Here is a 15,979-nt window from a genome sequence, read left to right on the forward strand (position 1 = left end):
CAGGGTGGAGTGTATATAAGATTCGGCCCGGCCGAACTTAGCCCGTTTTTACTTGTTACTATTCCTTTGTTTCTCGATGTGGTTCTGATTATCTTCGGCGGTTCAGTTGATTGTCCAGCGCCCCAGCCGGCTGGGTTTTTTGGGATCGAGCATGTATCTCTCGTTGTGGCGAGCCGCTTACTCAAAGATTCGACGCTAGCCCCAACGGCCCCTAACCAGGGAACAGACGCTGATGTTGGCCATTGGTTATTTGAGAGCGCCAATAACTCGCCCTGCCGTCTCGAGTATCATTGGCACTCAGTATTTAATTTAGAGTCAGTGCCACATGACTCCTCACTGAGACTCTCCTCTTTACTTTACTTCTTTGAAATTGAGCTTGCTTTCAATAGAAAGACTGAGTGGCGGACAGATGCACAAGCAGACGGACGGACTGACATAGACTGTGAAGACGACCAAAAACATATATAATTTGTTGGGTCTCAGATATCAGTTGGGCCCTTTCGATGAGTTACAAACGGAATGACGATGTTAGTATACCCCCATCCTTTGGTGGAGGGTATACAAAATTATTGCTAAAGTTAAGTGTTGCTAACCCAAAAGGAGACGGAAGGCAAGTGAAAATCTTGTCTGCTTCAGATACATGTTGTATAGAAAACTTTGCAGAATATCAATATCCGCTTTTGTGTATCAAAGTTCATTAGATTTTTATGCAACAGAGAAGAAGTTTACGCTAGGGAACTAAGAAATTTGTCAAAACCATTAAAATGTGGAACAAAGAATGATACAACTGATGCTAGGGGTGTTTTCTGCTAACCATCACTGTAGTATGGTGGAAAGGAGCATATTTTCATACTCATAGCCATATTTATTTTCAGTTTGCTTAACATGAAATATTCGTTAAGGAAGCTTAGAAAGATATTTGAAAGACCTGCATTTCTAAGGCTATCCAGCCAAGTCGGTACTTAAGTTGCTCCTCTACATAATTGAAGCTATTAAACTGAAGCTTAAAGATTTTGAGCCTCCTTTTTTCCCCCCACATTCCCTATTAAAGCATAAACCAACTCAATTTCTTACTAATTTCGGTTTCTTTCTTTTATTTTTCCAAAAATTGCAAACAAAAATTGAATTCCATGCTTTTTAATTGAAATTTCGAAATAGAGTTGAGCAAAGCAAATATCAACTTGCCAAATCCAATATGCACAGCACCAAACATTTTGTGGGCTATCATACTGCGTTCACAATCTCTATCCAGCTGTTAACAATTTACCAAACCTCATTGCTTTCGGTATTGTCGATGATTTTTCTTTTGATGGCAAATTTTTGCAAAAGGAAAATGGAAACATTTCAACTAAACACGCATCCTGGTTTACTTTTTAATTGAATGTCCCACCGAGTGTCAGAGTTTCAAACACATTTTTAGCCATTATAGAATGTGTGGAAAATTTAGAGCATATTTTCCGAGTTTTAACATCGTTCAGGAGATGTGCGTTATAAATGTCAACATAAATTAAAAAGTCTCCAAAAAAAGAGCACGGAATTTAATTGTTGGCTTTGGCTACATTAAACATCAAGTAAGTGATGTGTTTACGTGCAAGAATTCCAATTAGCGGATATTCTAGACAGTTTTCGGCTTCCAAGGCATTTGAAGTGCTTGTTATACATTGCAGAATGGTAATAAGGAAAACAGGTAAAAGCGTGCTAAGTTCGGCCGGGCCGAATCTTATATACCCTCCACCATGGATGGCATTTGTCGAGTTCTTTTCCCGGCATCTCTTCTTAGGCAAAAAAGGATATAAGAAAAAATTTGCTCTGCTAATAGAGCGATATCAAGATATGGTCCGGTATGGACCACAATTAAATTATATGTTGGAGATCTGTGTAAAATGTCAGCCAATTCGAATAAGAATTGCGCCCTTTGGGGGCTCAAGAAGTAAAATAGAGAGATCGATTTATATGGGAGCTGTAACAGGCTATAGACCGAAAAAACACATATGTTGATGGTCATGAGAGGATCCGTCGCACAAACTTTCAGGCAAATCGGATAATAATTGCGAACTCTAGAGGCTCAAGAAGTCAAGACCCAAGATCGGTTTATATGACAGCTATATTAGGTTATGGACCGATTTGAACCCTACTTGGCACAGTTGTTGGAAATCAGAACAAAACTCGTCGTGCAAAATTTCATTCCATTCGGATAAGAATTGCGCCCTCTTGAGGGTCAAGAAGTCAAGACCCACGATCGGTTTATATGGCAGCTATATCAGGTCATAAACCGATTTGAACGATACTTGACACAGTTGTTGGATATCAAAAAAAAAATACTTCTTGCAAAAATTCATTCCATTCGGTTAGGAATTGCGCCCTCTAGAGGCTAAAGAAGTCAAGACCCAAGATCGGTTTATATGGCAGCTATATCAAAACATGGACCGATTTAAACTATACTTAGCACAGTTGTTGGAAGTGATATAAAAACACCACGTGCATAATTTCAGCCAAATCGGACACAAATTGCGGGTTGTAATGGCTCAAGAAGTCAAATCGGGAGATAGGTTTATATGGTAGCTATATCTGGTTCTTGATCGATTTAGACGATACTCCGCACAGTTGTTGGAAGTCATAACAGAACACTACATGCAAAATTTCAGCCATATCGGACACAAATTGCGCCTTGTAGGAGCTCAAGAAGTCAAATCGGGAAATCGGTTTATATGGGAGCTATATCTGGTTCTTGACCGATTTAGACGATACTCCGCACAGTTGTTGAAAGTCATAACAGAACACCACATGCAAAATTTCAGCCAAATCGGACACAAATTGCGCCTTGTAAGAGCTCAAGAAGTCAAATCGGTTTATATGAGAGCTGCATCAGGTTCTCGACCGATTTAAACGGTACTCGACACAGTTGTTGAAAGTCATATTAGAACACTACATGCAAAAATTCAACCAAATCGGACACAAATTGCGCCTAGTAATGGATCAAGAAGTCATATCGGGAGATCGGTTTATATTGGAGCTATATCAGGTTCTTGACCGATTTGGATGTCTATAGGCACAGCTGTTGAAAATCGTAACAGAACACTGTGTGCAAAATTTCAGCCAAATCTGACGCAAATTGCGCCTTTTAAGGTCTCAAGAAGTCAACCGACCGGTCGGTTGTCATGTGGCCGTTTCGATCCCTTGGGTAAAGGGCCTTTGCCACCTTGCAACCCACGGCACCAGTCCACGATTCATTCGAATGGTCATCGTAGGAGCCGTGCACCCTACCAACAAGCTCGCACAGGCAAGCTCTTGTTTTTGTTGCGCTAAATGCTCGACCTTTGCCATCCTGCAACTCACAGCACCAGTCCACGATTCATTCGTTTAGTAATCGTAGAAGGCGTCCATCCTACCACGATACTCGCACAGGCAAGGGCTTATTGTTGATTCCTAAGCACAGTTTGCGCCATTCAGCAATCCTGATCAACTCTTCTGCAGTTTTGTCCCTTGGGTAAAGGGCCTTTGCCATCTTGCAACCCACGGCACCAGTCCATGATTAATTCTAGTGGTCATCGTAGGAGGCATGCACCCTACTAAGAAGCTCGCACAAGGTGTGTCTCTCGTTCTTGTTCCGTGAAAAGATAGGTTACAGGGTCTTTGCTATCCTGCAACTCACAGCACAAGTCCACGATTCATTCGTTTGGTCTTTGAAGTCAACTCTACCAGGAGGCTCACACAGCGGGCCAATCAGCAATCCTGATCAACGCTTCTGCCGTTTCGTCACTCGGGCACAGGGCTTTTGCCATCTTGCATGGCACCAGTCCAGTATTAAATCTAGTGGTCATCGTAGGGCTCAATTATGGTTCCTTAGCACAGTTTGTGCCCATCAGCAATCCTGATCAACTCTTCGGCCGTTTCGCTCTCCACCACTTGATGGCAGGCAACAGCAGAAGCTGGGAACCTTTCACATGGTTGGATATTTTAGATGCCAGAGCCTTAAGCACCGTCTGATTGTTCACATATGTCCTGACAGTCTAATCAGACTTTCGATCCAATTTCGAAATCGTCTCTGATGCCCTCATGATCGCGGAGACTCCCGCAGGAAAGACTCTGCATCCGTCCAAGAGAATATATGATTCCCTGATTCCGCGGACCCATTCGTATTTATATGGCTAAGGGATCCATTTTTGGTATAACAATGTCCGACGAGGTCAAAAGAGCCCATAAGGAGAAAGCCTTAGAAATCTTATTGAAGACGAAATCTTTGTGATTCGCTTTTCCGTAAGGGAACATTAGGAAGCGAATTCTATGTTTGGGAAAAATTAAATCTTCACTGATGGCTCCAAGATGAAGTCAGAGACGGGATTGGGAGTCTACTTCGTGACATTCGATATCGATGTGTCCTTGAGACTACGAGTGTGTGCCTTTTCGCAAGTGGAACCCTTGAAAGGAATTTACCGCCCTCGAACCTCGAGATTTATGCGGAGGTGGCGCCCAAGTCCTTACTTTCGAGGAGAGTAAACTCAAAGTGCGTGGCGGAATGTTTAGAGTCTTCGAATATGCTATATGCGAAGATGCGAACAGGTCACCGTTCGTCTATACATGCCATTTTCCGGCATCTGAACAACGGTCAAAGTGAAGTCGGTGAAATTGACAGCTGAACTGCTAGAACACTTTGCTCTACCGTCGATCGACAGATAAGGACAAAGGAGTTGCTGGTTTTTGATATGAGGGCACTGAAGCCTTTTTCAGGTGTTAAAACCTGGAAATCCCACATAATGAAGCTATCTTGGTGAGGATTTGTATTAGGAGAAAGCGTTCGAGCATCATTTTGTCATTCCGTTTGCAATACATCGAAATATCCGTTTTCGACTCTATAAAGTATGCATTCTTCATCGTCGTATAAACCTAAGACAATCTAGCCATGTCCGTCCGTCTGCCAGTCTGCCCGTCAGTCTGAAATCACGCTACAGTCTATGAAAATAGAGATATTGAGTCGAAACTTTGCAAAAATTGTTTTTTCGTCCAGAGACAGGTTAAGTTCGAAGATGGGCTATATCAGACTGTATCTTGATATAGACCCTATATAGACCGATCCGCCGATTTAAGGCGGATCGGCGGACCGCACTTTTAGTCCGGTTTTGCTGAAATTAAATATGGAATAGTGAGTTGTGTTAGGCCTTTAACATCCTTCTTCAATTTGGCCCAGATCTGTCCAGATTTGGATATAGATGCCATATAGACCGATCTCCCGATTTAAGGTCTTGGGTCCATAAAAGGCGCATTTATCGTACGATTCTACCAAAATTTGGGAATGTGAGTTATGTTAGACGAACCGATATCCATCTTCAATTTGGCCCAGATCTATCCGGATTTGGATACAGCTGTCATATAGACCGATTTAAGGTCTTGGGCCCATAAAAGGCGCATTTATTGTCCAATTTCGCCCAAATTTGGGATAGTTAGTTGTGTTAGGCCCTTCGACATCTTTCTGCAATTTGGCTTAGATCGGTCAAGATTTGGATGTAGCTGCCATGTGGACCGATCTCTCTATTTAAGGTTTTCGGCCCATAAAATGCGTATTTATTTTCCAATTTCGCTAAAATTTGTGGTAGGGAGTGGAATGTAAGGTGCTTCGACATCCTTCTTCAATTAGGCCTAAATCGGTCAAGATTTTGATATAGCTGCCGTATAAACCGTATTCTTGATTTAAGGTTTTGGGCCCATAAAATGCGCATTTATTGTCCAATTTCGTTGAAATTGGGGGGAGTGATCTGTGTATGGCTCTGTGATATCTTTTTGTATGTTGGCCCTGATCGGTTCAGATTTTGATATAGCTGCCATATAGATTGATATCTCGATTTAAGGTCTTGGGCCCATACAAGGCGCATTTATTGTCCGATGTCTACGAAATTTAGGACAGTGAGTTGTGTTAGTCCCCTCGACATTCTTCTTTGGAACAGAAAACTGTCGAGGAGACTAATTCGTGACTCCATCAAAAATTCATTAAAAATCGAAATTTCACTTGGAAAACCTAAAATGGCTGTATCTCCTAAACTATGCGTCGTAGACGGAAATGGGCCTTAATTCGTGACTCCATCAGAAATCCATTAAAAATTGAAGTTTCATTTGGAAAACTTAAAATGGCTGTATCTCCTAAACTTTGCGTCGTAGAGGGAAATGGGCATTAATTCGTGACTCCATCAAAAATTCATTAAAAATCAAAATTTCACATGGAAAACTTAAAATGGCTGTATCTTCTAAACTATGCGTCGTAAAGAGAAATGGGCCTTAATTCGTGACTCCATCAAAAATCCATTAAAAATCGAAATTTCACTTGGAAAACTTAAAATGGCTGTATCTCCTAAACTATGCGTCGTAGAGGGAAATGGGCCTTAATTCGTGACTCCATCAAAAATGCATTAAAAATCAAAATTTCACTTGGAAAACTTAGAATGGCTGTATCTCCTACACTATGCGTCGTAGAGGGAAATGGGCCTTAATTCGTGACTCCATCAAAAATCCATTAAAAATCGAAATTTCACTTGGAAAACTTCAAACAGCTGTATCTCCCAAACTATGCGTCGTAGAGGGAAATGGGCCTTAGTTTGGAACAGATCGGTCAAGATTTCGGCCCATAAAAGGCGCATATATTTTCCAATTTCGCTAATATTTGGGGTAGGGAGTTGTGTTAGGCGCTTCGACATACTTCTAAAGATACGTCAAATGGGTTATTTGACCCATTATGACAATATGGGACTCAAATGAAAGGTATTAGGCACAAAACATTAGGTCCAAGTAATGGGAGGTCGCCCACCTCCAATTACCCCCAGATGGGCATATTAGCCGACCCTGGCTATATGGAACTCAAATGAAAGGTATTAGGGAGGAGATTACAAATATTCCATCCAAAAATAAGTAAAATAGGTTGATATGGGACTCAAATGAAAGGTATTTGAGAGTGGGAAACGAATTTGGTATCCAATTTTCGAGCCAAGTATTTTGGGGTACGCCCTAAAGCACCCCCTAAACTGAACTATATTTCCGTTGGGAATAAAGAACGAATTTGGTATCTATTTTCAGTGCAAAGAGCCGGTGGCCGCCCTAGCCCTAAAACACCCACCAAACGCTTCATATTTACCGGCCATGGCAATATGAGGCTCAAATTAGAGGGATTTAGAAATGCAGCACGAATTTGATCTCCATATTTGAGTCGAAGTGTCTGAGGTGTCATACCTTCCCTAATGAGAACATTAGTCTAAGGACCCACCCACCAGCAACCGGAAATTCTCTCACATCAATGAGTGATTTCCGTTTCAAGTTCTAACTCAATGATTAGGGACCTTTTTATAGCCGAGTCCTAACGGCTTCCCGCAGAGCGACATTTCTTTGGGGAACATTTTTTAAATGACCATGTATGGCATTGTATCTTGCAAATGTCGAGGGGGGATAAACACCGCTTTGTCCGATGTTCTTGCCAGTATTCGAACGCGTTCAGCGTCATAGGCATGAATTCGATATCCGCATTCAGGGCGAAGTGTCCCCACCCTAAAATGGTATTACACAGTTAAAGGAAGCGCAGCGGAGCGGGCCCAGTTCGGCTAGTCTCCCATAGAGGGCGATCTCCCGGTTAAATGATTAATTAATTTCTAACCCGATTTTGAATTAAAATTGGGTTCGCTTGGTTGTTTTAAATATTGAGTTGCCCAAAAAGTAATTGCGGATTTTTTAAAAGAAAGTAAATGCATTTTTAATAAAACTTAGAATGAACTTTAATCAAATATACTTTTTATACCCTCCACCATAGGATGGGGGGTATACTAATTTCGTCATTCTGTTTGTAACTAGTCGAAATATTCGACTGAGACCCCACAAAGTATATATATTCTTGATCGTCGTGAAATTTTATGTCGATCTAGCCATGTCCGTCCGTCTGTCCGTCCGTCCGTCCGTCCGTCTGTCTGTCGAAAGCACGCTAACTTCCGAAGGAGTAAAGCTAGCCTCTTGAAATTTTGCACAAATACTTCTTATTAGTGTAGGTCGGTTGGTATTGTAAATGGGCCATATCGGTCCATGTTTTGATATAGCTGCCATATAAACCGATCTTGGGTCTTGACTTCTTGAGCCTCTAGAGTGCGCAATTCTTATCCGATTGGAATGAAATTTTGCACGACGTGTTTTGTTATTATATCCAACAACTGTGCCAAGTAGGGTTCAAATCGGTTTATAACCTGATATAGCTGCCATATAAACCGATCTTGGGTCTTGAGTTCTTGAGCCTCTAGAGTGCGTAATTCTTATCCGATTGGGATGAAATTTTGCACGACGTGTTTTGTTATGATATGCAACAACTGTGCTAAGTATGGTTCAAATCGGTTCATAACCTGATATAGCTGCCATATAAACCGATCTGGGGTCTTGACTTCTTGAGCCTCTAGAGTGCGCAATTCTTATCCGATTTGGCTGAAATTTTGCATGACGTATTTTATTTTTACTTTCAACAACTGTGTCAAATAAGGTTCAAATCGGTTCATAACCTGATATAGCTGCCATATAAACCGATCTGGGATCTTGACTTCTTGACCCCTAGAGGTCGCAATTATTATCCGATATGCCTGAAATTTTGTACGACGGATTCTCTCATGACCATCAACATACATGTTTATTATGGTCTGAATCGGTCTATAGCCCGATACAGCTCCCATATAAATCGATCTCTCTAGTTTACTTCATGAGCCCCCAAAGGGCGCAATTCTTATTCGAATTGGCTGACATTTTACACAGGTCTCCAACATAAATATAATTTAATTGTGGTCCAAACTGGACCATATCTTAATATCGCTCTAATCGCAGAGCAAATTTTTTCTTATATCCTTTTTTTTTTGCCTAAGAAGAGATGCCGGGAAAAGAACTCGACAAATGCGATCCATGGTGGAGGGTATAAAAGATTCGGCCCGGCCGAACTTAGCACGCTTTTAATTGTTTTACACTTTTTTCTAAAGCAAGCTAAAAGTAACAGCTGATAACTGACAGAAGAAAGAATGCAATTACAGAGTCACAAGCTGTGAAAAAATTTGTCAACGCCGACTATATGAAAAATCCGCAATTACTTTTTGGGCAACCCAATAGATCCCTCTTTGTCCGTGCAGAGTTTAGTCTAGATAGGATAGGTGTTTAGATAGGACATATGGCTGCTATGATATCATAATGTTGATTGCTTTAACGCTATTTTGTCGAACAGATTTTTATATATATTCGAGTTAGTTTTGTTTAGCTGTTAGGCTTAAATCTTTGTGATTTTATTTAAAAATATATTCTTGATTGATTTTTTTTTTTAAATTTCTCAAAGTCACCCCTTTCTCCTTAAACCAACCATATTAGATTTTATCTCAGTGAAATCATAGAGAAATCCAAATTCCTTGAATCGCATAAAAGGTTTGTTTCGGTGCTTAAATAATCTCTTGAGGCTTTAACTTTTCTATCAATTCCTTTCTTTCTCCTTCTTCACAGCAACAAAAAAATTAGAAGCAAAAGGAAAGAAGAAAAGACAAAGCAAATATCTATAAATCATCATATTATTTATGTACTGCTTTTGCTTATCATTGTTGATTTTGGTTTGTTTGTTTTTTTTTTTTTTTTGTAGATGGTGTAACTTTCACTGTCTGGGGAGGAGTATCGTGAACTCTGTTCAAACAACGTTTTTTGGATAATTGGATAATATCATCACATGCTTGGTGCAAACGAACACCCACACTCTTCGTGGTTGTTGTTGTTGAGTGGTAGTGGGGGTTCTTCAAAGGGACATACACATACACACACAACTGCGCCGATATGTGCGTAGATTGAAAAGAGGGAATGATAAAAACATGCTCTTGTGCGTTTTCGTTTACAAGGTAAGCTAGCAGCTGCAAAAAATGGTATTTTACTTTGCATGGCAATCAAGGATTAGGTTTTTTTTTCCCCCTAAAGCGATGACATCTTAAAGGCTCTGTAGCTTTTGTATGCAACAAAAGAGATTATTAAATGAAGCTATGACATGTGTTTCTGATATTCACATTTTCAAAGGAATTTTTTTGGATTGTATTTTTTTTTTTTCAAATGTCCTACATATGGTGATACTTGGATCTGATTTTAAAGGGAAGATTTATTGTGTTTTTGAAATACATTGATAAATGTGTTTTTATTAAGGGTTATAATTTAAAGGAAGATAATATTAAAGGCATGCCGGGTTTCATGCGTGAAGGTGTATAAAGTGTGCTATGTTCGGACGGGACCCCACCACCATGGATTTTACTAAAATATGGAAGATATATCTGATTATAGACCGATTTGGACTGTACTGGGAACAGTTGTTGAGAATCGTAACATAAAATTTCAGCCAAATCGATTATGGACCGGTTTGGTGTGTATTTGGCACAGTTGTAGAAAGTCACAAAAGAACACTATTTGCAAAATTGCAGCCAAATCGGACAAAAATTTCGGCTTACAGGGGCTTAAGAAGTCGAATTGGGAGATATGTTTATATGGGAGCTATATCAGGTTCTTGACCGATTTAAAACGTACTAAGGACAGATATTAGAAGTCATAACAGAACATTACACGCAAAATTTCAGTAAAATCGGATTTAAATTGGGCTTACATAAGCTTAAGAAGTCAAATTGGGAGATCGGTTTATATGGAAGCTATATCAGGTTCTTGGCCGTTTTAGACCGCACTTAGTACGGTTGTTAGAAGTCATGATGGAGCACTATGTGCAAAATTTCAGCCAAATCGGATGAAAATTGAGGCTTCCAGGGGCTCAAGAAGTCAAATCGGGCGGTCGGTTTACATGGGGAGCTATATCGGGTTCTTAACCCATTCTAGACTTTGGTTTGTACCAAAGTTGTTGGAAGTCATAACAGAACACTATGCGCAAAATGGGATGAAAATTGAGGCTTCAAGAGGCTCAAGAAGTGAAATTGGGAGATCGGTTTATATGGGAGCTATATCGGGTTCTTGACCGATTTTAACCATACTGGGCACATTTGTTGGAAGTCACAGCAGAACACTATTTTAGCCAAATCGGATGAAAATTGAGGCATCCAGCAGCTCAAGAAGTCAAAACGGGTGGTCGGTTTACATGGGAGCTATATCGGGTTCTTAACCCGTTCTAGACCGTACTAACCAAAGTTGTTGGAAGTCATAACAGAACACTATGTGCAAAATTTCAGCCAAATCGGATGAAATTTGAGGCATCCAAGCGCCCGAGAAGTCAAATCGGAAGATAGGTTTATATGGGAGCTCTATCAAGTTATAGACCGATTTATATCGTAATTCATATGGTTTTTAAAAGTCATAATGGGACATTACATGCTTAGTTTCAGCCAAATCGGACAAACATTGCGGCTTCCAGGGGCTCCAGAAGTCAAATCGGGAGATCGGTTCATATGGAAGCTATATCAGGTTATAGACCGATTTACACCGTATTTGGCACTTTTGTTAGAAGTCATAACAGAACACCGTATGCAAAATTGCAGCCAAATCGGATAATAATTGAGGCATGCAGGGGCTCAAGAAGTCAAATCGGGAGATCGGTTTATATGGAAGCTATATCAGGTTCTTGGCCATTTTAGACCGCACTTAGTACGGTTGTTGGAAGTCATGATAGAGCACTATGTGCAAAATTTCAGCCAAATCGGATGAAAATTGAGACATCCAGGGGCTCAAGAAGTCAAATCGGGCGGTCGGTTTACATGGGAGCTATATCGGGTTCTTAACCCATTCTAGACCGTACTAACCAAAGTTGTTGGAAGTCATAACACAACACTATGTGCAAAATTTCAGCCAAATCGGATGAAAATTGAGGGTTCCAGGGGCTCAAGAAGTCAAATCGGGAGATCTGTTTATATGGGAGCTACATCGGGTTCTTGACCGATTTTAACCATACTGGGCACATTTGTTGGAAGTCACAACAGAACACTATGTGCAAAATTTCTGCCAAATCGGATGAAACTTGAGGCATCCAGCAGCTCAAGAAGTCAAAACGGGTGGTCGGTTTACATGGGAGCTATATCGGGTTCTTAACCCGTTCTAGACCGTACTAACCAAAGGTGTTGAAAGTCACAACGGAACACTTTGTTCAAAATTTCAGCCAAATCGGATGAAAATTGAGGCTTCAAGGGGCTCAAGAAGTCAAATCGGGCGGTCGGTTTACATGGGAGCTATATCGGGTTCTTAACCCATTCTAGACCGTACTAACCAAAGTTGTTGAAAGTCACAACGGAACACTTTGTGCAAAATTTCAGCCAAATCGGATGAAAATTGAGGCTCTTGGGGCTCAAGAAGTCAAATCGGGAGATCGAATTATATGGGAGCTATATCAGGTTATTGACAGATTTATATCGTAATTCACACGGCTTTTAAAAGTCATAACGGGGCATTACATGCTTAGTTTCAGCCAAATAAGACAAACATTGCGTCTTCCAGGGACTCAAGAAGTCAAATCGGGAGTTTGGTTTATATGGGAGCTATATCAGGTTATAGACCGATATAGACCGTATTAGGCGCACTTATTAGAAGTCATAACAGAACACTATTTGCAAAATTTCAGCCAAATCGGGTGATAATTGAGGCATGCAGGGGCTCCAGAAGTCAAATCAGGAGATTGGGTTATATAAGAGCTTACTAGCTGACCCGGGCCCGCTCCGCTGTGCCTTCTTTTACTTTATATGGAATAAAAGTTTCCTTGGAATATTTATTTTCGACAATTAAAGATCCATACCATGCAAACTTGACTAACAGTTTAACAATATAAGTGCCTTTATCTGAATCCCATATGATCTTTATTGGTCTACGAATTAAAGTTTGGATGTAAGGTGTACTCCATTCTTAAAATACTTCATTTCAGACCGATATTCTCATGATGTCTGATTTAGTGGTGTTTTCGGGGGAGAAGTGGTCCCCCAGATACTTGGCCCTGCAAAAATATCAGCATCATGCTCTTCTTTCAAAAACCATTTATTTAAACCCCATATTGGCATTGGCTGAAGAAGAGTTTACAGGATGAGGCGTCCCCCAAACACATGGCCCCAAAATAGGTTATCAATTCGTTTTCTAATCTCAATTACCTTTCATTTGAGCCACATATTGGAATGGTCGAAAATTTTTTTCCTTTAAGGGTGTTTTGGGAAAGGGGTGATGCCCTAAATACATGGTCCTACATTTGGATATCAAATTCGTATTCTATTCCCAAAATACCTTTATTTGAGCCCCATATTGCGATGATCACTAAAAAATTGCTGTTTGTGGGGTATTTTGGGAAAGGGGTAGACCATCAGAAAATTGGTCCCGAAAATGGGTATCAATCTTGCTCTACCCCAATACTTTTCATTTAAGCCCCATATTGACATGGTCAGTAAATATGCCCGATTTAGAGGTGTTTTGCCCTGAAAATATATCAACAACGTGCTCTACTCCCACATACATTTAAATTGAGCCCCATATCTCCATAGTCGGCAAACATGACCTTGGCTTGGGGGTATTTTGGGGGATGGGCGGCCACTCAGTGAGTTGGCCTTGAATAAATTTTTATATCATCATTTTCATATTTTCCCAATCGGTAAATTTTTCCTGCTATGGGGTTTTGGGTGATGGGAAGAGCCGTCAAGCATCAAAAAAGATTTTTTTTGTCTCAGATTTGTATTCCACTTTTAAATACCTTTTATTTGATACCCATATTACTTAAAGCGGTTAAAGTGTCCTGTTGGGTGGTGTTTTAGGTGGTAGGGCGGCCCCACGACACTTAGGGTAACATTTTAATGCCAAGTTCGTACTCTACCCTACAATACCTTTCAATTGATATCCATATTGCCCAAAGCGGTGAAAATGTCCTTTTGGGTTTTTTTTGGGGGTGGAGGACTCCCGAAACATACGATTGAAATTTGTATACCAAATTCGTATTCTACTCTTAAATACCTTTCATTTGATACCCATATTGTCCCAATCAGTGCACATGTTCGTTCGGGTGGGGTTTGGGTAGGGGGCGTCCCCCCGATTATTTGACTAAATTTTTAACAATTTCGTGTTTTTGGGGTACCATAAGGTGTCATACAAAATTTCGCTTAAATCGGTGCACTCATCTCCGAGATCTGGCGTTTTTAAAAATTTGGCTATGGGGGAGGGCCCGCCCCCCTTCGGATATCAAAAAATGTAGTACCCTATTTTCAAGGGGGGCCCAATCTCTACCGTTTTGAGTCTATACGGAACAGACAAACCATCTAACAAACAAAGCGCAACAATTTCATTTTTATACCCTCCACCATAGGGGGGGGGGGGGTGGGATATACTAATTTCGTCATTCTGTTTGTAACTGCTCGAAATATTCGTCTGAGACCCCATAAAGTATATATATTCATGATCGTCGCGACATTTTATGTCGATCTAGCCATGTCCGTCCGTCCGCCCATCTGTCAGTCCGTCCGTCCGTCCGCCCGTCTGTCTGTCGAAAGCACGCTAACTTCCGAAGGAGTAAAGCTAGCCGCTTGAAATTTTCCACAAATACTTCTTATTGGTGTAGGTCGGTTGGTATTGTAAATGGGCCATATAGGTCCATGTCTTGATATAGCTGCCATATAACCGATCTTGGGTCTTGACTTCTTGAGCCTCTAGAATGCGCAATTCTTATCCGATTGAAATGAAATTTTGCACGACGTGTTATGTTATGATATCCAACAACTGTGCCAAGTACGATTCGAATCGGTCCATATTATCGGAGAAAATGAATTGGTTCTCCTATAACAATAGCCATTGGCCTACTGCTCCTATTTGGAATGACTGTTCCTTCTGTTTTCACATGAATGCCAGCAACAACACCTATTGGTGTTTAATTACCATCAATGCCACCGATGATTACTAAAGTTGGCAATTTACTACATATCTCATAACCTTCTACAATTTAAGAATGAGTAAAAGGGTCAAATTAAGAAAAGAAACTCTGATTCACCTTAATAAATGAGCTCCTTGGCTGAGCACTTAAAGAAAAATAAAACAAATTTTCTTAAAATAATTTTAAACTTAAAGTTTTCCTCACATTCTACTTCATTCCCTCATCATACTTGTGATATGTATTTAGAGTGCCACATGTTAACATATTCCCAGAGCCTCATTTTCATTATCATAATTTTTACTAAGAGTTTTCCACAATGTTTTTAACTGACTTAATTAAATTATTATTATATTTATCCTCTTATCATGGCGCAACAAAAATAATTCTCCAAAAACTTGTGTGTAGCATATTTTAAGGGATCCCCAAAATGGTTGGCGTAAAATTTAAAATTCTGTTAGGCTAGCTGTATACACAGATACCGTTCTAATCGATGTGGCACACATGTGTTAGAATAATTTGCATTTTGTAGTCTAACCAGCCATGTAGTCACTTATACATGAATCACACAGGACACGGATGTCGAAAAGCCTAACATAAGTCACTATGCAAAATTTCAGCGAAATCTGATTATAAATGCGATTTTTATGGGGCCAAGACTTTAAATCGAGAGATCGGTCAATATGACAGCTATATCCAAATATTAACCGATCTGCCCCAAATTGGAGAGGGCTGTCGAAGCGCCCAACAGAACTCACTGTCCCAAATTTTGGCGAAATCGTACAGTAGGTGTGCCTTTTATGGGCCCAAAACCTTAAATCGAGAGATCGGTCTATATGCCAGCTATATCCAAATCTGGACCGATCTAGGCCAAATTGAAAAAGAATGTCGAAGGACCTAACATAACTCACTGTCCCAAATTTTGGCGAAATCGTACAATAAATGCGCTTTTTATGGGCCCAAAACCTTAAATCGAGAGATCGGTCTATATGGCAGCTATATCCAAATCTGGACCGATCTAGGCCAACTTGAAAAAGAATGTCGAAGGACCTATCATAACTCACTGTTCCAAATTTTAGCAAAATCGGATAATAAATGTGGCTTTTATGGGCCCAAGACCTCAAATCGTCGGATATATGGGGC

This window comes from Stomoxys calcitrans, chromosome 3 (genome assembly GCF_963082655.1).
Source record: "Stomoxys calcitrans chromosome 3, idStoCalc2.1, whole genome shotgun sequence".
NCBI classification, from domain to species: Eukaryota; Metazoa; Arthropoda; class Insecta; order Diptera; family Muscidae; genus Stomoxys; species Stomoxys calcitrans.